Source organism: Mustela lutreola, chromosome 16 (genome assembly GCF_030435805.1).
Source record: "Mustela lutreola isolate mMusLut2 chromosome 16, mMusLut2.pri, whole genome shotgun sequence".
Lineage (NCBI taxonomy): Eukaryota > Metazoa > Chordata > Mammalia > Carnivora > Mustelidae > Mustela > Mustela lutreola.
The window spans coordinates 23,143,630-23,170,142 of NC_081305.1; positions in this window are offsets into that span (position 1 = coordinate 23,143,630).

The following is a 26,513-nucleotide window of genomic DNA, read 5'->3' on the forward strand; positions in this document are numbered from 1 at the left end:
GCCATAAAAATACTCTTCTAGGGCTTAATGCTTACAGAGATCTATGTGTGAATAGACAAAGTGCTATTACAAAGGGTAGAAAAATCAAATAAATTGAGGGAAACAATGCAAGAATACCTAATTTTCAGAGTTTTACTTGAGCTGTTTTCTTCTAGGAAAGCATTATGAATCAACTACATGGCGAGAGTACATAATTTACTTTTTGGAGGTATTTTGTGAGTACGGTGAAATAAATTAGCAAAAGCTATAGAAGAGGAAAGAAAAAAAATGATGAATGATAAAAGTTATAGTGTTTCCCTGAGAACTCATTAACTTCTCTACTGAAAAGACTACACAGCTGAGTACCTTAGCTATGGTGCTTCTCCCCTATGGGTAACTGGTTCAAATCCATAACATGCTGCTAGTAACCAAAGTCAAATCTAGCATATCACTCTTCTTACATTTGTAGAAACTAAACTGATGGGCAGAGTTCAATCTCTTAACGGCAGTGTGTGTTACCAACCCATACAATGATCTTGCATTACAGAAAAAATCAAGAGAGTCAATTCAATCTTAAAGTTGAACTTCTCTTCCTAAATATTACTAAGTCAACTAACATTGATTGATTGTCTATACTATGCAGGTACTTACCAGTTGATGACTAGAGCACATACAAAATGAACACGTTGTTCCTTTTACAGGGTTTACAGTCTGATGGGGAAGGTAACTGATAAATACACTTGGAGGGACCCTACTTGCTCATCATGGGGACTGGTACTTCGTCACTGTGGGTTGGATATTTTACCACCCACATTTTCTTCCTTCCTTCCTTCCTTCCTCTCTTTCTTTCTCCCTTCCTTCATTTCTTTTAAAAGATTTTATTTATTTATGAGAGAGGGAGAGAGATCGTGCACAACAGATAGAGCACAAGCAGGGGAAGGGGTTAGAGGGAAAGCAAGAAGCAGAATCCCTGCTGAGCAGGAAGCCCACATGAGACTGAGTCCCAGGACTCTGAGATCATGACCTGAGCTGAAGGCAGGAACCACACAACACCCCTCACCCACACCTATATCACTCTTTTCTGCCTTGCTGTAAACCCTGGGGGGAGGGGCTGAGAACAGTCAGATGGCATTATCCAGACTCCTCTGGATACCAGTTGAGGTAGGCCAATGAGTGGCACCACCAGAAACTGGAGAGCCAGTGGAAAGAGAAGACAGGATATTTTTTTCTCGTCTGTCTTCTTATTATGTGGCTGTGGTTCTGGCAAGGGCTTACTTTCTCTACCTGTTACCACAACTTACATGAAACAACTACTGCTTCAACGTTCCAGGCCATGTCTGGCTCTAGTAACACCATCTGATCCTTTGTGTTTTTAGGTATAGGGGTGAAAATGTCATCCAGTGGTGAGAAGTCAGACGTTTCACTATCCATTGTTCATTTCCTTAAATTTGCTCATATGTCTGCAAATGTCCCTTCATTAAACTCTCATGAATTAAATTATATTAGTATTCATCATTTGTTGGAACCTGGTGATAAGGTTAGCAAGACTAAAAACATGGTTAAACTGGGAATCAAAATGAGTATTCCAAAACTTACACACAATTTTTAAAAAAATTTTTTTATAGAATTTATTTATTCATTTGACAGACAGATCACAAGTAGGCAGAGAGGCAGGCAGGCAGAGAGAGAGGGGGAAACAGGCTCCCTGCTGAGCAGAGTGCCTGATGCGGGGCTCGATCCCAGGACCCTGAGATCATGACCTAAGCTGAAGACAGAGGCTTTAACCCACTGAGCCACCCAGGTGCCCCCTTACACACAATTTTTAATTTAAATATATACATTTATACTCATCAGTCTTTTGATGTAAGAAGATATATTTTGCAAAATACATGCCTATTGATTAGAAATCAAACTTGCTTCTATTGCATGATGCTCCCTGTCCAATTTTTTTTAATTTCAGTTTCATCAAAGAGAGATGAAAACTTACATGTGTAAAATAAGTACAGCATCAATTTGGAATTTCTCCCACTCTTTTGTATTGCTTTTGCTCACCTAACGTAGGAATATTTTTTTCCACATTCTTTACAGTGTCTTTATAAATATTCCATTTTGTTTTCATAAATACAGCTATTCTTTCTTGCTGTACTATAATTAAATATTGCATAAACACAATGAAATACAATAAATAATTGCAATGAAAAGTGCAAATGGAATAAATGGGGTTGGAAACAAACACAACGTGTTTGAATAAACAATGCAAATAGCAGCAACAAAGTGTCAAGACATTCTAGAGAAGTCTATTGGCTGTGTGTCTATGCTTTTACCCAGGAAATGTACAGTGTTGATTAAACCAATATTTTGGTTAATTAGAAGAGGATTATGAGCATTTTACTGTTTAATATGAACATTTATAAATAAAATTACTAAGAATATGAAAGCATGAAAACTGTGTCCCTAATAGCCTAGGAGAAGGGAAACTAGGAACTGTTCCCAAAAGTAATAAAGGAGTTAATACCTGAAGGATAAGAAGGAGTTACTAAGGCAAGGAGAGAAGATTATTCCCCTAAAAAGAATAACATATGGAATACGTTGATATCTAAAAGGAGCACCAGATTTAGAATATGACAGTAAGTTCTGTTGAGATGTGTTGATATCATACACCTTGGCCAGTGTTTTCCCTCTACAATTAGATATTAAAATCCACCTTATAGGGATGAGTGTGGTTTAAGTGAGTTGGCATATATAAGAAGTTTTTAATAATGGTTGTCCTATTTATGAAGTTAATCCAGGGGCACCTGCTTGGCTCAGTCAGTTAAGGGTCTGACTCTTTATTTTGGCTCAGGGACATGAGATCTCAGGGACATGAGATCTAGCTCCACATCTGGCTCCACACTCAGCATGAAGTCTGCTTGAGACTCTCTCTCTCTCTCCCTCTCCCTCTGCCCCTTCCCTTAATCACTCTCTGTCTCTCTCAAATAAATAAATAAATAAATAAATAAAATGTTTAAAAAGTTAATCCAGTCTTGCTTATATCAAAGAGAATGAGTTTGTTGGTATTGTTATTAAAGTCCTGGAAAGACACATGATCTGTATTGCTATCCGCAGCTGTCTCTCCACCAATTGGACTACAACTTGCACCACTATAATGCTTTCCCCAGATATTCTTATACTCCAGGGGGCACTCCCATGCCCCTTCCGTTATTCGGATGCACCTCACCCTAGTGAAGCACGCTCCTCACTTAATCCCTTTCTCACTGGCATAGGTATAACTGCAGAAATTGGAGCCGGGGTGGAAGGTACTGTAACCTTATGCATGGTCTATCCTAATTTATCCCTAAAGGTCACAAAAATCCTAGAAACAATAGCTAAACCATCCTAACTATGCAAACCCATTTGGAGTCTTCAGCTGTGGTCGTCTTGCGAAACCGTCATGGTTTATATCTCCTAGCTACGGCCCAGGGGGTGTCCTGTGCCATGTTAAAAGAACAATGTAGCTTTTGGGTCAATTAATCAGGACATATACAAGAAAATGTCCACATGTTAAATCTTTGTTAAATCTGTTAAATTCTTCTAGAATGCAATAATTCTATATACAAATGATGATTCAATAAGGATTTTAGCTCATACCATCCCAGGATCCCCTTCTCCTAAATCCCATGGACCAGGCCACCATGGAGTTTCACTCCAATCACTGAGCAGCATGTTAATATAATACCATGCTCTGGTCTATAACGGCAGAAAACCCCTGATGGACCAACACATTTATGCAGGGATAGCATCCCTCCCGCAAATCGAGCTGAAGCAGCTGCTGAAAATGAGACCTATGCCCAAATGCCAGAGATTTATTATTGTTGACCTCTCAGGGGAGAATATAGAGGCCAGTTTTAGGCAACAGGCTTGAGCCACAGAAATTTGAGCAAGGCAAACAGGCCCACAGTGACCACCCAGCTGAATACACATAGGCTCTTTAAGCAACCCACCTAGAAATGGTCATGGGCCCTAACTAACCAGCGGGCTTATTTACAACCAGGCCCACTACCCAAGATTACCAAAAAAGGGAAAATCCCATTGTTTCCATACTTCCTTACTCCACCCTATAACTATAGCCCCTCACCACCTCCACATGGCAGAGAGTTGTTCCTTTGCAGTTGTTCCACTGCCCCCACAGCATATTCTTCAGTAAGCTTCTATATCCTTTGGTCTACCTTGGGTGATCTCTTTTACTGGCTGTGCCACCGGCCCCACCCCATCTGGACACCCCATACATATTACTAAAGTACCAGCCCTTATTGAAAATGTTGCAAATTCCAAATTTCCAATAAGGCAGCAGTTATTCCTTGGGTCCTTATTCAATGTGTCATGAATGGCTTCAAGTACGTAAAAACACTATAATGTGCTATAAATCTGTGGAAAAATTTAACAGCATCTCTACAATAATTATTGTGAGAATTGCCAACATAATATCTACTATTTCTCAGAACTCTTTCGATTATTCCTAAGTAGACCTATCGCAGGGTACACATTACATTGTTCAGTATGACTTGGGTTGCTATCTAAATCTGCTCTGTTGTCAATAAAATCAGAGCTAAAAGTTTGGTGTTCAACCACGCTGGGCTTCACTTCTGCACCACCACTGGCTTTCACTCTTATCCACTTTAATTTTGTAGCTGTGAGAAAGGCAATATCTATCTTGTGATATTGGACTGAAAAAATCTAACAGTCTTGAGAACTGAAAATTTGTTTTGTTTTGTTTTGATGTTTAAGGCAATATACTGTGGTTAATTTTTCACTTCTGAAAAATATTGCTATGCAAATCCCTACAAATTATTCTGAACAAAATTACCACATAAATTCCTGTGTTCTTTTATTTTGCAGCATTGCTGTTTGAATGTGAGACTTGGATACTGATTTAAAATTCTATCAGGTGAAGCTGAAGGATTAAATCCCATGTTTAATGTGCTATTGGATGTCCTGTGTGTATACGAAGTTGAGAGAAGAGAGTTACACCCACATCCTACTTTGTCCAAAGAGAAGGACAAGGTTAACAAGCTTGAGTAGGATTTCTAAGAGACTGAAATCTTACTAAGGTGGGGGATGTTATCTCTTAAGTATACATACTGATGAACTTACACATGAATAGATAGGATGTCCTAGATCTTCCTTAAAATAGTTCACGGCTTGATGTGCCCATGAAACATTAGTGGTTTTATCTTGATAACTGAAGCTCCCCGATAACTAGAATTCATTATGCTAATCTTTCTGCTTTTATGTATATTCACAATTTTCCATAATAAATTATGTTGTTTTTGCTTGTTTTATTTTTAAATTTATCCATGCAACGTTACCTGAGGGTCTCTTGCACACTCTTCTAACTTAGGTTGGACAGAGCCATCAAATCTCTAGTTCATTTCTGCTCTCTCCTGTCTTCCTCCCACCCATGCACTGGCTATACAGTCACCTCAAGCTCTACATAGAGTCGAGGTGAACTCTAGCCTTAAGTTCAGGGATATAGTTATCTACCTTCTGCCTCAAGTCCAAGTTATATCCCCCATTCCCATTGTTGGAGTTTGGCAGTGAGCAGTAATAACAAGAAAATGATACTATGCTCCCCATTGGGCATGGGTCCTTATGATTTCTCTCTCTTGGGGGATCTCCAAGTGAGGAATGTTAGCTGGATTGAGGCAACATCTATATACTGGTCACTTATCCTGACGCAAACTTAATAGCACCAAACTGAACACTAAACCCAAGAAAACCCTAAACACCTAATTTAGAGGGTTCTGACCTTATTCCTTTTGATAAGGAGTGTCCCACAGGCCTTCACTGATAAAGCCCTTAATTTGAGCTTTATCCCCATGTACTCTTTCAGTAGCCCCATTTTCAATCAACCTTAAAGACAAATAATTTTTCTCTAACTTAAATGAGATCTGCTGCTTTTTCCCCATCCCTGCTCACACTTCTATTAATTCAGAATTAAATTCTTCTCAACTGGACTATATTAAGAGCATACTTACCAGAATCTGCCTCTAGTCCATTGCCAGGCTACCCATTCTCCAAATTGCATGAGGAAAGGGTGGTCTTTCTAAAGTTCAGTGCTGAATTCTATTATTCTTCTATTTAAATGGCAGGACATTTCCCCTCTCCTACCTCTGAAATATATCTTCCTTGAAGAAAGTAGTAGAATTATTTATCAGGATGCACATTGTTCCAGGTCCTGTACTGGCTCACCTATCATCACTTCTGTGCTTCAGACAAGCTCAGTTTTTGCCAGACTCAACCATGTTTCACCTTTCCTATTTCTCCACATTTGCATACTCTTCCCTTCCTCATAACCCTGCTAACACCCAAAACAGTTATATCCTGCTCCCTTTATTTTGCATTATCCCAAGTTCATCAGCTTATCTACTAAACTCTTCCCTATTTTCCCTTTAAAATATGAGTCAATATTGAAATTTCTTGCACTTCAATAAGACTAGAAAATCCTTAGAGCACTGGGCAGAGACTGGACTGTGTATGTGTGTCTATGATTTGGCACATTAACATTTCCACCGCCAACACAGCTATAGGGATTCTTCGCCAAGCCTTCTGAAAATCTGATTGAACAGTGTGCCACACTGCCTGAGACAAAGTCCAAGCTCTTTGGCATGGTATGCAAACTCTGCCAGGCCTGGAACCTACATGGGGGAGGAGGGTCAGGAGAAGCAAACTCCCAGCTGAGCAGGGAGCCTGATGCAGGATTCAATCCTGGGACTCCAGGATCATGACCTGACCATCCACATCTGTTGAGTTTTGTTGACTCCAGTCAATATTCTCCACCTACTTTAACCTGTATTAATAATAAACGACACATCTTGCCCTTCAATACCATTGTGCTTGCTTATCATTCTCCCATTTCTACCTTTACTTACCAGCTAACTTCTACTTATCTTTGTGGACTCAGTTCGGTTATCATTACCTCACAAAGGGTTTCATCACCTTTGTTCATTCAGATCCCTTTCCAGAGATACCACTCCAGGTCTCTCTTACTGCCTAACAGTTACATTTTTTTTTTAAAGATTTTATTTATTTATTTGACAGACAGAGATCACAAGTAGGCAGAGAGGCAGGCAGAGAGAGAGGAGGAAGCAGGCTCCCTGCTGAGCAGAGAGCGTAATGCGGGACTCAATCCCAGGACCCTGAGATCATGACCTGAGCCGAAGGCAGCGGCTTAACCCACTGAGCCACCCAGGCGCCCTAACAGTTACATTTTTGAGATGCATCTTAAATTGGAAAATATGAAATCTTTCTTTGGAGCTGACACCAACCTACCTCCTCTATTTGTTTACATCAAATTGTATAAGAGAGAGAGAGAGAGAGTGTGTGTGTGTGTGTGTGTGTGTGTGTGTGTGTAATGTATTCTCCTCAATGAGTAGGCTTGTCTCGAGGTCAACTTTGTGCTAGCCACTCTGCTAGACAGTTGCCATAAATAGTAGGATATTAAAAGACCTGAACCTTATTCTGTCTTGGCCGATGGCCATCTCTATCATAGACAATCCCATCTTTGGTTGCTATTTTTGTTTCTAACTCTTGACTGCAACCTCTGTCAGTATGAAGAAAGATAGATAAACAATAGCCCTACTAAGAGGACTGCTCACAAGTACTTGCTTTCTCTCATTTTAGCCTTGTGGAGGATAAATGGGGGAAGGCCAAGGAGACCCCTCATTAAACAATGGAAAGTAACTTGGGGAAGTGACATTTGGCGTAGAGGAGTCATCACCTAAGGCAAATATCTGGTGGTGAAATTTCCACTGATATCATCAAACACATCCAATCAAGTCTTTGTCATCGCAGAGAGTACTGACCAGCTGGAATGTAAATCAGTACACTGAAGCTGACAAATGCTTTCAGAAAGAAAGCACTGGGGATACGGAAAAATGAACTTATTTCTCTCTTTTGAGGCCATCCCAGTGACTCATTGGAATTGGTCTCAGAGAAAGAAAAACAAACGCTATAAAAATATAATTTTGAAAAAAAAAAAAATATATATATATATAATTGTGTGTGTTTGTGTGTGTGTGTGTGTGTGTGCATGTGGTTACCTAATGTTTAGAACTGAGTGTCATCCTTGCTTACACAAGAAAGGAAAGAAGACCAGATTTGATGACAATATGATAAATACAAGCCCCAGTTCTGCCGCTTTACTCTTGAGTAACCTTGAATAAATCACACCACCTCTGGGAACGTGGGTTTCCCTGGCTGTAAAATGTAAGCACTGATACCTGACTTGACAGAGTCTAATGGTTGTGAGAGGTTCAATTAGGACAATTGTAAACCGTCAAGAACTATGTGGATTTTGTTATTGCTATTGCTGCCCTATGAGCCAGCCCAGGAAATCTGGGCTTGAGCAGGATAAACCTTGGTATAAACTTGTATGACTAAACAGATGGGTGGTTCCAGACATCTAACTTTCAAAAAGCTCCCTGCATGTACACACTCAAGTTTTTCTTATTTTAAAGGTTTGGCCTTCTCTTCCCTGAAAGGATGAGTTTAGAAAATTAAATCATTGCTGTTAGATTTTGTCTAGGGCTTTTTGGCAATGAAATTTTCATAGGTAAACATGAGACAAGCACTGGAACAAGCCGGAGTCTATGTTGGGACCAGTCATGTGCACCATCAATGCTCTGTCCAACTCCAACCTCCAGGGACTTCTTGCCTGTTCTCTGTGTCCTTCTGCAATCTGCCTGTCTTCCATCTTGTCCTCCAAGTTTCTTATAGGATAAGCCTTTGTGTATTAGAGCTGCTTTTGCCTGAAAGCACAGGCATTAGAATGGTCTTATTATTTATAATCCCTCTAGATCCAACCAGGGATAGCTCAAATTCAATGACAGACTAATTTAGGACTATGAAAGCCCAGATTCCTTTCCCAGAGTTTGGACACTCCAGAGCTCACCTAGGTATTGATTGGGCTGAGGCTGGGACCATGTCTAAAATGTTGGGCTTCTTCCTCATGACAAATATTGCCCATTTCCTCTTGTCCTATTTTCTCCTATTTTACATCTTTCTCTTGGAAGCACTTTCTTAATAAATGACACTCATTTCTACTTTGGGGATATCTAACCAAAGGCAAATCCCTTTAATTTTGAGAAGTAAAGATAGATATGCTCTAAGCAGTTGGCTGAGGACCCCCAGAATGGATTTGTCTGAGTAGATAGGAGAAAAATGACTACAGAATAGAGACAATTATTTTGGTAACAACAGAGGCATTATCTCCAGTTTCCTCTTTTGAGACCATATTGAATGAAACCTAGTGTTAATAAGTAGTAACTAAATAACTTCTCTGTGATATTTACTGTAAGAGGCATTGGGAGTATATAAGACATGATTTATCAGACTATAAGAGGAGGCATATTACTTGACAGTTGGACAGACTAGAATTTTATACTGTACTTAAAAATTAATACATATTGTCTCTATAATTTATAAAGTGTGAAGAAACTTACATTTATCCAGCCTAAATGACTTTACATCCATCATCTCATTTAATTCTTATCACAACCCTGTGAAGCAATTATCGTTTCCATCTGAAGATGAGGTGAATCACGTAAAAGCAATACAATACAATAACTTATGCAAAAATACACAGACTATGGGACTGATTTACTGCAACCCAAATCAAGGGTACTTCAAATCCTTGCTCATTTTACTAGGCTATGGAGTTTCACAAAGCAGAACACAAGAATCACTCAAAAACAAACAGGTGGCACCAATCTATTTTCTAAGTGATTTACTAAGTTACTGGATGAGGAAAGATTAAATTCTAGCTCCATTACACTGAAGGGTGCAACCTCCTTTCATTCACATGCATTCCACGAAGACACAGATGTGGGCATGCATTTCAGGAGTCTTCTAGTATTTAGTGGTATTCGGTGCATGGAAATTTCATCCCTTCCACCTCTTCTATTCTGAATCAAGGACTCCAGAAGAACTGGCACACAGATGATATGGCCTATGAATATAAAACATAGCCTCCATCCTCAGCCTAGAACAGTGAAATGGTTATTATCATTTCATTAGTTATAGAAGAAGACAGAATTAGTTCCAAATCCCAACGTTGATACCTACTAGTTATGGGATCTTGTATGAGTGAAACTGGGTGGTCCTAAGATTCCATTATAGGTTAAAAAAAAAAAATAGTCTGCAAAGACTCTTAGGAATTGTTACTATGTTTAAGACAATATATATGTCTTAACTAAGAGAATTAAAAGAATACATACTTGCTGAATAAGGACACTATCTGAGAAAAATGTATGCTTAAATAATACACATTGTTAATTTCCTCTTCTCAGGAAGCTCAGAAATGGGTATTAAATCATAGTTATTTATGTCCTGGGTCAAATAAAAGATGAGAAGTTTCCTGGCTATGGAGACATGGGCAAGGTCATGAGAAAGTTCAGAAAAGGGTAAGGGCACTCGGGCTGGAATTGTGAGCCCCCTTGGAGAGGCGGGTTTTACACAAGGTTTGTCTGAGACTTGGGGTACAATATATGTGTTAGCTGTGAGTAATTTCTAATCTGTCCCTTAGTTATCACACAGAAGGAATGGAAAACAAACGGCCTACTTTGTTTTGGGGACTGGGAGAGAGTTTGTTCACATTTTTAAGCCATTAGGACAGATACTTAGGATCTACAATCACTTTGCACAAATAAAAGAGAGTTTTCTTAGACATATTTTCAGAGACTTAAATTTCAGGAGTTCTAGGACAGCAAAGAAGTCTAACACACAAGAAAGGAACAAACCAAAACACAACAAAACAAAACTCTGCTTCTTTGATTGTCCACTGAACAAAGGCCACATGTGACAAGGAGGCAAAGGACATTCTTTCAACTCCCTTGAAGTAAAACCTTTTGTGTATTTTCTGGATTTATCTGAACAAAGAAAAAAAAAAAGAACTGAAATGAGACAAGGGATGCACAGTTTGTTTACGCCAATGGCTGTGATATACTGGTGCCATTTTTCATTGAATAATCCACATAGAGAAACAATTCTTTGTTCTCTTCTCCTACCCACTGAAGAGCACAAGACCATGCCCTAAGAAGATTAGCAGACCTTGACTTTGATTCATTCACGAGGCTGTAATTGGGCAACTTCAAACCCAATTAAAACCTATCTGTGGTACCTGAAGGCCCACTTCTATGCAAAGGCTTCTGTTGACTCCTTTCTAAGGGGGCATTCATCATCACAACCTAATGTGGAACGCATTGGTGTGATCAGAAAATTCAGCATTAGGATCACTCTTCAGTTTTGAAACACATGCATAGTTTAATATTCTTTGTGAAACAACACTAAGAGTGAATCAGACAGGCATTTTGCTTCCTGTATTTCACAAGATTACTAAAAGATCAGGCATAGCCTACAACACAGGAATCCTGTTTTTAACACAGGGTTCTACATCCTCCCCACTATTCCATAAATAGGTGCCTCAATACCCTTGACCAAGAAATTGATCAACGGTAAAGAAGAAGGACTCTTCCCCTTATAATGCCTCTTTTCGTGACAGTGAGTTAAGGAAAGAGAACTGTTAGGCTATCAGCCTCTCTCTGGCAGGATTTTCTAGCAACGAGCTCACCTTCCTCCCCCACATTTCCCCATTGTTCATTTTCCTAAATGTTCCCTCCTCCCTGTCTCTTCTTTGTAGAAGATAACAAAGGCTATCAATCTCCCAACACTGTTCTGATACTTTCTTGGCAGTTAGGAATTAGACTTATTTACATGGGTTTCTACAGAGTCCAACACACTTTCTCCAGAATCACTCTCCCTCGATTTTTGTTTAGTAGATGCATAATTATCTTTCTTCACCATAACAGAGATAGATGAAAGTTACATATAGTTTTTTAAGATACAAAAAAGAAAAAAAAGAGATTAATCAGTCCCAACATCCAAAAATATTCAGTTTTTTCTAATAAAGTTATTCATAGCTCTATTATAGCTGAATATTATTGTGCTGTCTATTGTAATGTATATACCATACATATGTAATATATAATACATATTATATACTATATAATACATATAATAATACACAATATAGATATACTATGTTTGTATATATACATGCACACACACATATATATGCACACTAATTTTTTTACCTAATATACCAATAATGTTTGAGATTCTTTATAATATTGTAACATAAAAAATATGATAATATAATTCATAAGTTAAATTCACCAAAACTTATTTAACCTCAAAGTCAGATAATAGTTGATTATTACATAGTCTTTGTTATAAATACATTGCTATCTGTGAACCTTTATTGGTGCCTATGTATGTATGTTTCTGAGTGTGTGTATGTATCATATATTTGTGAAATACTATATACTACATATGTACATATATACTTTTGTATAGTGTATATATAAATATGTCTCTAATATGTATATTATATATGTATATTATATAATACCTATAATATACGGATCTCTAAAGGTTATATATTATAGGTATACATGTCTTAAAAAATGATTTCTAGCTTTAAGACTATGACATATTTAGAATCCTTGATACATCATCCCATAGACATATAAAAGGAAATTTAATAACCTCCATCATGTTTCATGTGGAATCTACCATATATTTCTTTATCTGTGTTAAATACCTCAGTTGAAATTTCTGTGAGGAAGCATGCTTGGGATAATCTTGTATGTTCTAGAACTTGCCCTATTGAGTGCGTACATCCCAAATGAACTGGTTTTGGTACTGATTAACAGGTTCATGTATTTTGTGGTGGTGGGGGGAATACATATTTCTATATTATCTATTTTGTTTTGGGGGCCCCCCAGCCTTCAAAACATCAATAATTTTTTATATGTGCTTTGTCATAATGACTTTGACACAGTCATGCAAACACACAGAGAATGTATCATGCTCCCTCACTCCCAATCCATACACACCTAAACAGAAATCTCAATTTTATCAGAACCCTGCTTATATAAACACCCCATCAGATCCACATGTCTACTTCAGTTTTGACATATCCTTCAGAGAGCACAAAGCGTTCTCAGACCTTGAGGTCTTTAAAAAATGCTCAGGACAGCAGGGTTCCACGTAGCAGTCAGCCATAGATGAAACTCTCTCTGGCAGGAATATAAACTTGGTATATTATTTATTTTAAGTAGTTTGTTGGGGAGGTTATTTGGTTCAGTATCATCACTCACTGTTTACTGGGGCTGGAACAGCTGAAAAATTAGCTTCACTCAATTTTTAGAGTATTACAAAGGAATTCATTATATATATGTATATATAGTTTCAGGTCAGTTTCTAAAATATATGATGTTAAATGTTTAATATAGAAACAATAAATGACCACCTAGGCAGGGTATTGAAAGTTAGATCTTCTAAAATAAAAGCTTCTGAAATACCATTAAACTGAATGTGAGTATCTATCTACCATCCATCTATAGCGTAAGATACACATCCATCCACAGAGCCAATCACTGACATTCACTTACACACAATATTTTTTGTACTCAAAAAAGTACTTAAGATAGGCATCAAATTGAAACATTTGTTTTTTCTCTCTTTCTAAATAATGAACTCAGTTCTTTGAGAAATGAAAGTGTTTTATTTGATTTATCCCCAGAATTGAATGTAAGTCCACTCACATAGTAAATACTCAGTAAACAGTTTTTTGAAATCAATTAACGAAGGCAGGGAGGAATTAAGGAAGGTGCTAATTCTAAATGCACAGGAGAGCCTCCCCAAACAATTTCTTAACCCCAAACGCCAAAATTGAGAAACCTTGTTTTAGATGGAAGCATAAAGAGCTTGTAAGAAAGAGTTGAACAATTAACACTTGGCTCTTTGATTAAGAGAGATTAATAAAATATTTGCCATCTTTGGAAGAAGTTATAAAGCTTTCCAGAAGAAAAGAACAAGAGTAATTTTGTCCAGATTTAAAAATGTTGGAGCTATGAATTGGTGAGTCCCAAGAATGCCTGAGCCACTGGATTGGATTGGGCTAGTATACGCTTTGTAAAATGTGACTGTCCGCACCACTGCTTTCCACATATCATTCTCTGTAAATCAGCCAGTACAGAGAAGTTTCTGTGCTCCATTTAATTGCCCCAGTCAAGAAGATATTATAGAAGTAAAACCTCACAGGGAGTCATGTTGGTACTTACCTGGACTCCTGAGAGGCAATGACCTTTTAAGTTTCCAATAAAATGGCCTTCATTTTAGCCAGTTTGTACTGCTTTAGTCGTTAAAAGAGAATGAGACTATGAACAGTCCATTTTCAATGAAATTAACAAATAGAACACTTCTCCAAGAGTTGGTTAGAGCTAGGTCTCCCAAGCTACATTAATTCAACCTAAAGCATTCTGTGCTTGTCTTCTTTTATCTAATTATTAGAGAATCGAGTTCCTAAATGTTGTGGGGAAATACATGAGTCTTCTACCTTCCTTTAGTCTTCCATCTCCAGGAAAATGATCTTGATGACTTTAAACTTTCCTCAAAGTGACTTTAACTTGTCTCCAACCATCTTGGTTATGCCCTTAGAGCCATTCCATTTTCTGCCCATCTTTTAACTGTTGAAGATAGAAACTGGTTGTATACCTTTTATTTTAAAAAAGAAAAAGCAGGTGCCTGGGTGGCTCAGTGGGTTAAGCCTCTGCCTTTGGCTCAGGTTGTGGTCTCAGGGTCCTGGGATCAAGCCCCATGTCAGGCTCTCTGCTCAGTGGGGAGCCTGCTTCCCCCCACCCCCCGCCCCAACCCCTGCCTGCCTCTTTGCCTACTTGTGATCTCTCTCTTTGCCAAATATATAAATAAAATCTTTTAAAAAATAAATAATAAAAAAAGAAAAAAAAAGAAAAAGCAATTCTAGACCCCAGTGTTCTGATGGACAGCCCATGACAAGTTGATACATAATGTGATCCTCTTTGCAGATGTTATAGAACATAGTTTGATTTAGCAACAAGAGAGAAGAGGATAAGGATTTGAATCCTAATTCCACCACTTAATAGCTATGGTGAGGCACATGAAACCCATGAGTGCCTATGTACCCACCTGTAAGACAGGATGATTATTCTACCTACTAAGCTTTCCAGAAGAAATGAAGGGCAAACCGCTTTACTCAAAGTCCACGGATTTTAATATAAAACCCATCTAAGAATACCCTCACAAAAACATCCGGAACAATTTTGACCAAATATCTGGGCACCATGGCCCAGCTAGGTTGGCACAAAATTACCCTGTACAGCCATCTTCACATTCTGACCATTCCTACTCTTATGTATGCATCTAGGTAAAATGAAAACCAGTGTTTACAAAGAAATCTCTATGTAAATGTTTACAGTTATTTTATCCATAATTGCCCCCAATTTGAAACAAGTCAAATATCCTTCAAATGATAATGTATCCTTCAAAAGAATACCACTCAGCAATTAAAATGAAAGAAAAATAGTATTAGAAGCAGCAAAATGAATTGTTCAAATGAATCTCAAATTTATTGTGCTAAATGAAAAATGCCAGAGAAAAGATTATCTAGTATAAACGCCATTTGTGTAACATTTTGAAAAAAGAAAAATAGAAAGAAAAAAAATTAGATCAGTAGTTAACAGCGGCTGGGATAGAAGGTGTTTGTCTCAAAGGGAAGGAAATGGACCTGTTGTGGGGGGAATGCTGAAAGGCATATCTTCATGTTTCACAGCTGCAAGCATTTGACAAAACCCAAATAGTAAATTTTACTGTATTTTAATTATATGGCAATAATAGTTTTCAAGGTAATTCTGCAAAATGAAATCATTACACCTTTAACACATGCTAAATGTGTTATCTGTTAATATATGTGTTAAAAATATGTTATATAATCTTACCTAAATATAGTTTCTGCAACATAACTAGATAAAACTCAGTGATAACTAGAACCACAAGATGAAAACTGTCAGTCCCCTTGCTTTCAAATCCATTTTACTCAGAAAAGTCAGCACTGCCATGTACAAATACTCAAACTAAAAAGGAATTATTGTGTAGTTCTACTATTTTTAATCACTCATGTTCTTAAAGCTTCTAGTTTGAAAGCTATCCCCCATGTAAACCTTTTTCCTATTAATTTCTTCCAAAGAAAACATGAATTGCCTTGGCCAGTCTTTTAAGAACTTTAAACTTCAACTTACATGCTTTTATATGCAATAGGTGTTAAACGCTTGCTGTTTATGAGTGCTACATAGTCTCATTAAGTCATTTACTGCTAACAATAAACGTCAGGAGAGCTAGATTCTTTATCCGGAAAACAGGGAGAGTAATGCTTGAAATGTTTATCTTGCTCAAGATCTTTTAGCTAATGATCTAATGACCCCGGAGGTTTACCTAAATTTGACTAAAGATTCCAAAATATTTTTCTTCGAAGTTTCCCCAAAAATGTTCTAAACTAGAGCCACAGACACTTGGATTCCTAAATTCCTCAGCTGGTTGCACAGGTTAAAGCAACCTCCCACAAAACTTTCTCAAGATAAGATTGCATCCAAATTTACAAGTAAGATAGAGGTAAATGAACCAGTGGAGGCCAGCCTTCGCAGAACATGTTTTCTGACATCTTGTATCAGAATCTTCATAACACCTACACAAAGAGATACAGGAAAAGTGGCATGAAAGTCAGCCACATAGCATTGCTTATGTTATTTCCAAGACCATTTATACAAATCTAGAGTCTCATCAGTTAAATGCATCAACTTTTCCAAGTGGAGAATGCAACTGTTAATAATTTATTCACACAATCACACAGGAAGGGCCAAAAGAAGTAAAACTGTTTATTGCTTTGAAAACAAGCAAATTCTGTTCATTGTACTTTTGTTTGGGCAACAATGTGACATATCTTTATCCCAAGCTATGCTAGTACCTCAGAACAGAGTTGGAAACTCTGTATTCAAAGTCAGTATAGTAAATTGCCAGCAAGATAGAGTCTTCCAAACAAGAGGATTCTTATTTATGGCAGATAACTGTGGTCCACCCCCTGGATTAGATATCCACTTCCAGTAATGACACTAGGCAAATACACAGAACTTTACGTGCTTCCCTTCACAGTAAGACAATAAGTATTGACCTTGGTTGGTCGTGTCATCAGAAGCAAATTGCCAAGAGACTGGAAATCATAGTGAACCTGCTAGCCTTCCAGTCATGCCAGGTATCTCTGTCAAGATATTCTATAGAATGCCATTAGTGCAACAACAGGGAGACAGAAGTCAACAGACAAGCAAAAGGGGTCACTCATGAAAGCCGAGAAGAAGACAAGTGAAAATTACAGTTTTGACATTAGTAAGTGGGAATAAATAGAGAGGCTTTCGGAGCGGTGTTTGTAAGCAGGGAACAGGTAATTGCATATAATAAATGCCCTGGAATTGTCATTCTTGGGTACTATGCCCTTTCTCTATTTCATTGCCTCCTTTGGATATTTTGTAAGATTTGTTCATTCTCTTGTCTTAGCACTCTATATAGATAATGAAGCCTCACACTTAACGAAGAATCACTCTTGGAAACTGGAATTCCCTTCCCCTGGCAGGAAGAAGCAAAACTTCTTTTGAATATATATTTGATTCCATACATTTCTGAAGTATAAATTCCCAGGTCATTTATTCAAACACACGTTTTTGGGTTCTTGTGTCAGCTCTTGTGATGGTACTACCGGCCATTGGGTTCTCTAATGTTCAGTGGAGAAAACAGGAAAAAAGAACCAAGATTTACTTAAATCATACATCAGGCATAAAAATCATACATCAGACACTCTACTTATGCTTTTTGTTATATCATTTATTATTTTATTAATCATAACTAACAGATAATTCCAAACCCTACAGTCTGGAATTATTATAGAGAATAGAACATAAAGGTTAAGATATTTATGTTATTACGTACTAACACCTCTGTGTCCTACTTCTTGTTAATGAATAAACCAACATGATCATTGAGGGTATAGACCTTCCAAAATTTCCTTGTCTACCATACTCTGTGTTGACTTAATTTGGGGCTGGCTGCCTTCATGGTTGCAAGAAGGATGCTGCAATATTAAGCATCACATCCAGATGTGACAAATCCGTGGGGAGAAAGACAGCATTGTCCAGGATAAAATTCTTTCTCAGGAACCTTTGGCATCTTTTTGAATTGGGGAGAATTATATCATAGGCATGGTTTAGTTTTATACCATGACTGGTTTAGTTTTATAATGGAATATGTACATGATATTTAACTTCAACTAGTAAAGGTTACCCTCAGAGAAAGGCTGGACTGCTTGGGGAAGGGAAGACACCAGAACAAAACTGAGATTTTATAATGAATGAGAAGGCACAGACAATCAGTATATTCTAGAATTAGTGATTCTTTTGACACTGACAACACAGAGCAACTAATGACTTGTATGGGATATGGAAACCTAAGAAGCACAGATAGAAGTATTTAATTTAGTCTCTTTAGCCATTATAATATTGTCCCCAGTGTTTTTATTCTATTTGACATGATGGTTTTAAGCAAGGGTTTGAAGGGTGAGACATGCATGACTAAGTTGCCACTGTGGCCCATTAAACATTTGAACAATCTGTGTATGAAAATGTCATTCCTCGGGCACCTGGGTAGCTCAGCTGGTTTCCAGGGTTCTGGGATGGAGCCCCACATCGGGCTCCCTGCTGAGTGGAAAGCCTATTTCTCCCTTTCCCTCTACTGCTTGTGTGCACTCTATCAAATAAATAGAATCGAAAGAAAGAAAGAAAGAAAGAAAGAAAGAAAGAAAGAAAGAAAAGGAAAGGAAATGAAATGTCATTCCTTTCAGGCCATGTACATTGACTTCAATGCTGTGTGGTTTGTCGGGGAAAAAAAAAAAATAACAAATCCAAAGCCTGGTCACTAAAATGAAAACCTTACCGGATTCAACAAAAATAGATACAGAACAGCAAAAATACAATATGTGGTTAACCACAGACCACACAGTCCCTTCTGCTTAGCTCTGTTAACATCTGGAACTCTTCTCTCCATCACTGCTACTCTATTGGCTCTGGTCTAGTAGTCGATCATGTGAATGTGGAGAATCCTTCTGAGGCTTCATGAGTCCACATAGAAATCAAGCTTCCCAAACCCATTACATGCCTATCCTTCTTTGTGGGAGAATGAAGTGTTGAGTTTTGTTATACGCATCTTGAACAATCAAAGTGTGCCATTGAGGACTAACTCTCGGTCTAAACATGGTGCTCAATCTCTTAGCCAGCAGAGAAGGAGATGGCAAAGTCAACTCTTGCTGGACTTCTGACACTGTCAAAAGGCAAACATAATTTAGATGAGGTTAACCTTTTGTGAATTGTGAATTGTAGATGAATGATCTAATAGGAGAGATTTGTCCAATTTGAATTCTAGTTATAAAACAGTAATGAATTTAGCATGGCCAATGGACTTTTGCTATCTGGGTATAGTGTTAAGAAATTCCTATGTTGACTTCAGAACTTCAACACAGCACATAGAAAGTACCAAAAATATTTGGGTTTAAATCTCAACTATTTCATTGATTAATGGTTCTATGACTTTCAGACAGTATTATCTAACTTGTAGGGTTGTTTGAAGATGATAGATAGATAATGCAAGAGTAGCTTTAATATAATGTTAAGAGTACAGTAGAATTAAAACTTCAAAGAATTTGTGGATACAAAGAGCAGGTATAATTTAGTGTGCTAATCTTGTCCTGATTGTCTTCCCAGCTATATGTCTTGTGTTCTGCTCTCCTGTGCATTACAGGTAGACTTACTCCTAACAGCTACATTTCTCTACTCCTCTGCCAGCTTGTGTCTGCCTGATTTCAGTCTTTGTAAAGCTTTATTAAGAGAAGTGAAAACAAGAGCAAATGAAAACCAAAGGCAATATGGTTTCCTTCCTTGGATCCTGGAATAGTAAAAGGGCATTAGTGGAGAACTAGTGAAATCCATATAAAGTTTGGAGATTAGTCAACAGTAATGTACCATGGTTACATTTGTTAATTTCATTAGCGGAAACTTGGTGAAGGTAATATGGGAACCTTCTGTACTATCTTTCAAATTTTTCTATAAATTTGAAATTATTCAAAAATAAAACATTTACCTAAAAATTTAATAAATGAAAGGCAGGATGCTTATCTTACTTACAACCCTTCCCCCAAACCCTTATCAAGAAGCTTCTCCATCAGTGGGGTATTTCTTCCATGGCTCCAGCACCCAGCAAATGATACACCTGTCTCCATTTTCCTCTGGAATATGTTAATATGTTAATTTTTCTTCTTTCTTTCTTTCTTTCTTTCTTTCTTTCTTTCTTTCTTTCTCCTTTCAAACTTGGGATGAACTTCAGAACCACATTCTCAGTGACTTGGACTCTTTATTATTTCTGGGTTGATGGGATTTGTAAAGATAGACTCATGGTAACCATAAACCTTTAGATGATCATAAACTAAACAGCAAATAATCTCTTTAGACTCCTGGAAAGCTCAATTTGAAGTAACCTGTACAACCTCTTCCTATGAGCTTAAAATATTCAATTTAAAATATAATAAGATGGTTTCCTAATGAGCATCGATTAAGAGCCAGAAGAGTTAATTACAGGATTTTGTAATTATCAGATATCAAAGATATCTGATAAGAAAGCTTATATTCTTCTACGTAAGGGGAGTATATTGACATGAAGACACAATATGTCCGTAGTCTTTTATGGAGACAGAGTAAATGAGACCAAACAAGGCAGAGGGCAATTAAGAAGTGGTGCTCACTTCTTCATATGTGATTCTCTTCTCCATGTTTTTATTAACCTTAGTGCCTGATCAACCTCTGTCTTACTGAAGTATTTCATACATTCTAATTGGTCCATTCATTTTATACCCAAATTTTGCATTCTGTCTTTTTGCATATATTTGTGCTGATAATTGTACATACCTCAGTCCATTTCCAACATCTTACTGGGCATCATACTTACTAGATGTTAAGTTAATAATGTTTTATTGTTTTATTCTATTGTTATTGCCATTGCCTGCTTATATTGTGCTTCTCCAAATAAAAACACCATAAATCTGTTCAAAGAACTAAGGTGGAGAGTCGAAATTGCTAGGTTCTCAGAGCTCCAGGATCACCATTCACCAGACAAGTTCTAATTATTCTTGTCATGGACTTTTCCTATTCCTCTGGAGCCTACAAACAATTTTCAATGACTGTCACACTAGCAACAGGGGGGAAGCACAATGATTCACCATCAGCACAGCTCCCTGCTGTCATGTCCTTACCCTAGCTAATGAGCCCCCAGTTGTGGAAAGACCATGGGCTCAGAAATCAGAGTGTCCTACTTTTTAAGGCATTAGAAATGGGATCTAAAACAAGTCGCTTTAACCCCCAGTTTCTTCATCTGTGAAATGGGACGAGATTTTATAGTTCTTAGTAAATTAAACAGGGATCATTTAAAACAAACACTACACAGTGCTTGAGACATGGTCAATATTCAGTGCTCATTAATTTCTTACTATATGTAGACTAATCCAGTGTATTCCTAACCCCTAGTTCCAGGATCCAATAAGAATATAGCAAATAAACATAAAAAAATAATTCTCACATAGTATTATATAGCTGGTTCCTCTAAATATCCCATAATTTCTCATCATGTCAACTTGTAACCATGTCTCGTAGGCTTCAAGGGCCCTGATTCCTGTGGAAATGTTTTGACTCTAACTTGAATTCAACTTCTATCTGCCAAATGCTTTGGTTTCTTTACTGGTAGGAAAGGAAGTAGGCATGAATCAATATTCTAATGAAAAGAGATAGAGAATCTGACCAATGTGGGTTTGACTCTTGCCCCTGCCAATTCTCATCAGAGTAGCTCTAGAATTATAATAATAATACCTGACAGAGTATTTATGAGTATGAAGGGAACATGGGAAGAAATGAATGAAATCTTTGACATAGCAAGATGTGGCCAAATGTGTTAATAGTAGACTCAATTGATGATATTTATTTTTGTGGTTACTGAAGGTATTTTCCTGGTTCTTTATTTTTCAGGGGGCACTTACAATTACATGATTAGACAGTGAGATGTATCCTCGATACTCCGCATCTGATACTGCTCTCCTACACCTGAGTCATGATCTACCACCCCTTCCTCCTGCAACTGGCATGTCTTCTCACCATACCATCCCCTTTTTAGCCAACCACACTGCCACTTTCCTTAGTTAGTAGACCATTAGTTCATAATTTCAGGCCTGAGGAGGAAATGAACCTGCTATGCCTTTGCTAACTATTTTTTTATTTTTATGTTTTTATATTTTGACTCTACTTCCCTAGCTCATGATTCTCGTTAGTTTCCTATACCTCTAGTCAACTTCCTTTGCATTTAACTCCAAGCTTGGCTTGCAATTGCTATCATGCAACTGTGTGTGGTAAGAACCCATTGCAGGAACCAATATGGACAACTTTGACATCCTAATTGGTCTAGTAACCTACTCTCTAATTCCTGCATGAAGAAACAAGTTTATGGTTTCAACCTGACTGCTCATAATACCATTTCTTTCAGGAGTTGTCTTTCTTTCCTTATATTCCCAATTAAGCTGTCTATCCCTATATAGGTCACAGGTCAGTCATATTCTCTCTTACCAAGAAAATGTATATCATATAACTGGTTTGATGAGACCAAAGGTTTGGAAAGTAAATTATATGGAGTTTCAGAGGCTAGGGTGCAGGCTACATCATAATTCATTCACTAATTCACTTATACTTTTTAACAAATATGCTTGAATACTTCCAATAAGATAATCCAAATAAATTCAGAGAATAAAGAACAAGATTCGGAATGTAGAAAAGCTGGATTCATATCTTGCTTTGAGCCCAGGGAACAGACTTGAGCACCAGTCCCTTGCATTAAACAAGAGGAAATAGAGACAGTGTATTTAACATGTTTCCCAAGAACTAGTGTACTTAATAAATATTGTTTCTCTTTATTTTTGTTGTTATTTTCTTGCCAAAGGGAAATAGATGGGCCATATTTAGAATAAATAAAAAGCTCTTCATTTTACCATTATTAGAATAAGATGAAAACATTATTCATTTTGTACTCTATAATTATTATAATTCATACTTATCCCCACTAAGTATTAACAAGGGACTGTGGCTTCAGTGAACTTGACTACAGATGTGTCAAGAGAGGTCTTTGCCCTCGCATTCAGCAGGTGTATATTTGTATGAAACGGGATGATGATGAGCTTGGTAAATATTATCTCTGAGAGAAACCGTAGGCACTTCGAAAGGAAACGAGTTGAAATTTGGCAGATGAGTCACTTTTGAGACCTCTGTGTTGACAGAGGAAGGATCAGGGTGATATAACAAGGAGAAAGCCCAAGCACTTAGTCCTCTCATCACCACAGAGAATTAGAATCATAGCAATAGTTTATAGATCCACGAAATAGCTGTCTTAGCTTTTAAAATACTACATTTTCGATTAAAAAAAAACAAAAAAAAACAAAGCAGTAACAAAACAAAGCAAAACAAAAACCATGGACAAGCAGAACTATTAACTCCTGAGGTCTCATCAGTTTGCTTACAGACTAAAATTTTTTAAATGCCCAATCTAGCATGACACAGTCAATGTAATAACCTCACAATCTGAAGAAATGTTAGATATCTAGATGCATTGTACCTAGTTTTGGAAATTACACTCTAATAGTGCATACTGGTTTTCAATATATAGAGGAGATTTTATCTGTGGATGCTTCTATAGACTGTTCGTGTTCCCCCAAAATTCAGGTGTTAAGTCCTTATTCCATGTGTGACAGTATTTGGAGATGGGGCCTTTAGCAGAAGGAAGACGTATAATCTAAATACAAAGAAATGTGAAAAAAAATGATGTACTCTGGCATATACCATTTGTCTACAGTAACTATTCTATGATTATAATTCTCTACTTTTTTCTTTTCTGTAATAGGTAACTTAAAACACACCTCATGATATCCTCACCAAAGACATTATTATTATACCAAACCCTAATGTATAAATTCTATTTCCTTACTAAACGCTCATCTCATCCACCCAAATCCTAAACCATCTTCCCTATCTTCCTAATTACCATAAAAAATCGAAAATTAGAATTCTATTTTTAACAGCCTAAATAATCTTGTACTTTCCTATATTACAAAATACACTGGATAATAATGATATTGAGGACCTAACTAGGAGAGACTTGTATTATCAATCCCACTGTTTATAGGACTCCGACTTAAGAGAAGTCAGTCGGATTTCAGGCACAGAGACAGAAACAGTTCTATGTCCCTCAGTTATGTACAGATAATTCAATTATCTATTGGAAGATAGATAGCTACATGGTGCATTAGTAATGAAAAGATTAGAAAACCCAACAAAGAATAGTGAGGGATCCCAGAGATTAGCTACAGAGGGAGGACATTCAGAGGTGCGTGTTCATAGCAGGAGTAGGTATATCAGAGCCCACAGCACAGCCAGCCTAAAGGCACCAGCGCCAAGGCAGGGGTGTTTTAGTGTGAAGAGCAACCATGGAGGGTGGCGCCATCTGCTGGGAGCCGGATCCAGCTAAGCCGGGGAGCCCTGGTCAGAGGCAACACGGGAAACCAAAGGAGAGGTAAGAAATAACCATCACTCCTCTCGCCCTTCCAAACTTCTGCCAACGTGTCTTATTGAATCAAGAACACCAAAAGCCAGAGAAAAGGGGATTCTGGAAAAAACTGTTACTCTGAAAAGAGAACAGAGTAAGAGAAGGACAGGTAATACATTGAAGAGTATATGGATGGTTCGTTGGCACACTCTCTAATCTACCCTATAGAAGGGATGCACACTCATTAGTATAACAATTCCATTTGACTCTGATGTTATCCTGTCAATGGCTTTCCCTTTACACAGCTATTAAATGCTTTGGGTGGTTTTATCTCTCATTTGTTTCCGTTCTGCAAATTATACTCCAGAACTACTCATACTTGCTTTTGTAATATTTTGCAACCATAACATACGCTGCTTACATCCTCAGCTGGGCAGGATTCTCAAGACAAAGGCTATTTAACTTGAATTCTCATAACAAATAACTCATCCTCTATATTTAGTCTATAAGTCAACACAGCCATCATGTAAAGACACAAGGGCACCAGTAAAAAAAAAAAAAACCCATCTTGTCGGTTGTCATACTGTACGATCAATTTGTCCTACAATGAAACTGACCACCCTCACAGACAGCAACTGCCAGTTTCAATGCTCTATGTCTAGCAGGTAATAGTACATGTGACATGTGTTAGAAACTCAACACACACATGAGGAAAGAAGGAATAAATAATCAAGCCAAAAATGAATGAACTGAAAGTCGACATGATACGTTTTTCCAAAATCTGACAACTATCTTTTTTCCAACTCCAGGATACATTTTATAATTATAGTATAATATATGAATTCTTCCTGATTGATACCGTAAGAAGAAAAAAATGTAAAAGTGCATCATTAGGATATCAACAGAGTGATGATTGCCCCATAAAAGCACGCTAACATGCAATACTGTCACCTGACAACTCTTGGCCTTTTGGCTACAATAGGTTATTGAGTAGTAACTGAACATGGTGGCCATCATGGCAGTCAGTGTTTGCATTGTATTCCCATGAAAATCAATACATCATGGAATGCTGGGTGACATATTCTCATGTTTATGTCCCTACTTATTTATGCCAACACACAATGTAGAATCCTACTTTTTTTTTTAAGTTTTTTTTTTTTAAGATTTTGTTTATTTATTTGACAGAGAGAGAGAGAGAGAGAGATCACAAGTAGGCAGAGAGGCAGGCAGAGAGAAGAGGAAGCAGGCTCCCTGCTGAGCAGAGAGCCCGATGCGGGGCTTGATCCCAGGAACCTGAGATCATGACCTGAGCCGAAGGCAGAGGCTTAACCCACTGAGCCACTCAGACGTCCCTAGAATCCTACTTTTAAATTATATATATATATATATATATATATATACATATATATATATATATATATATATATATATAATTTTTTTTTAATTATGTTAAGCAAACATTAGGAAGAAACTGAGTTGGCATTTAAGTCAATCACCTCATTAGCAACCAGTTTTTATAATAGCATGATATATATAGAAAAAGTGCTTACAAGTTGTTAGACTCAATATCAAATTTAATTGTCTGGAGGTCTTTGCCATCTGATAAAACTTGCCCTCAGGTGATAAGTTGCTGTTTTGCACTGGAAAATATCAAAGAAAATAATACTCATTGTTGGTTTGTGTATGTGTTTGGATGGCTCCCCCCACCTTTCCTTCTTTTGCCAGGCTAATCTTTATAGGAAAAAAAGAAGAAGAAAATCCTGGTAACATGAAAGCAAACTTCTTTATAAGGATATATAACCTGAGATAGTTTTTCTTTTCTTTTTTTAAAGGTTTTACTTCATTATTTGACAGAGAGAGAGTGAGAGCACAAGCCTGGAGACAGAGGGAGATGGAGAAGCAGGCTCTCTGCTGAGCAGGGAGCCCAATGCCGGGCTTGATCCCAGGACTCTGGGATC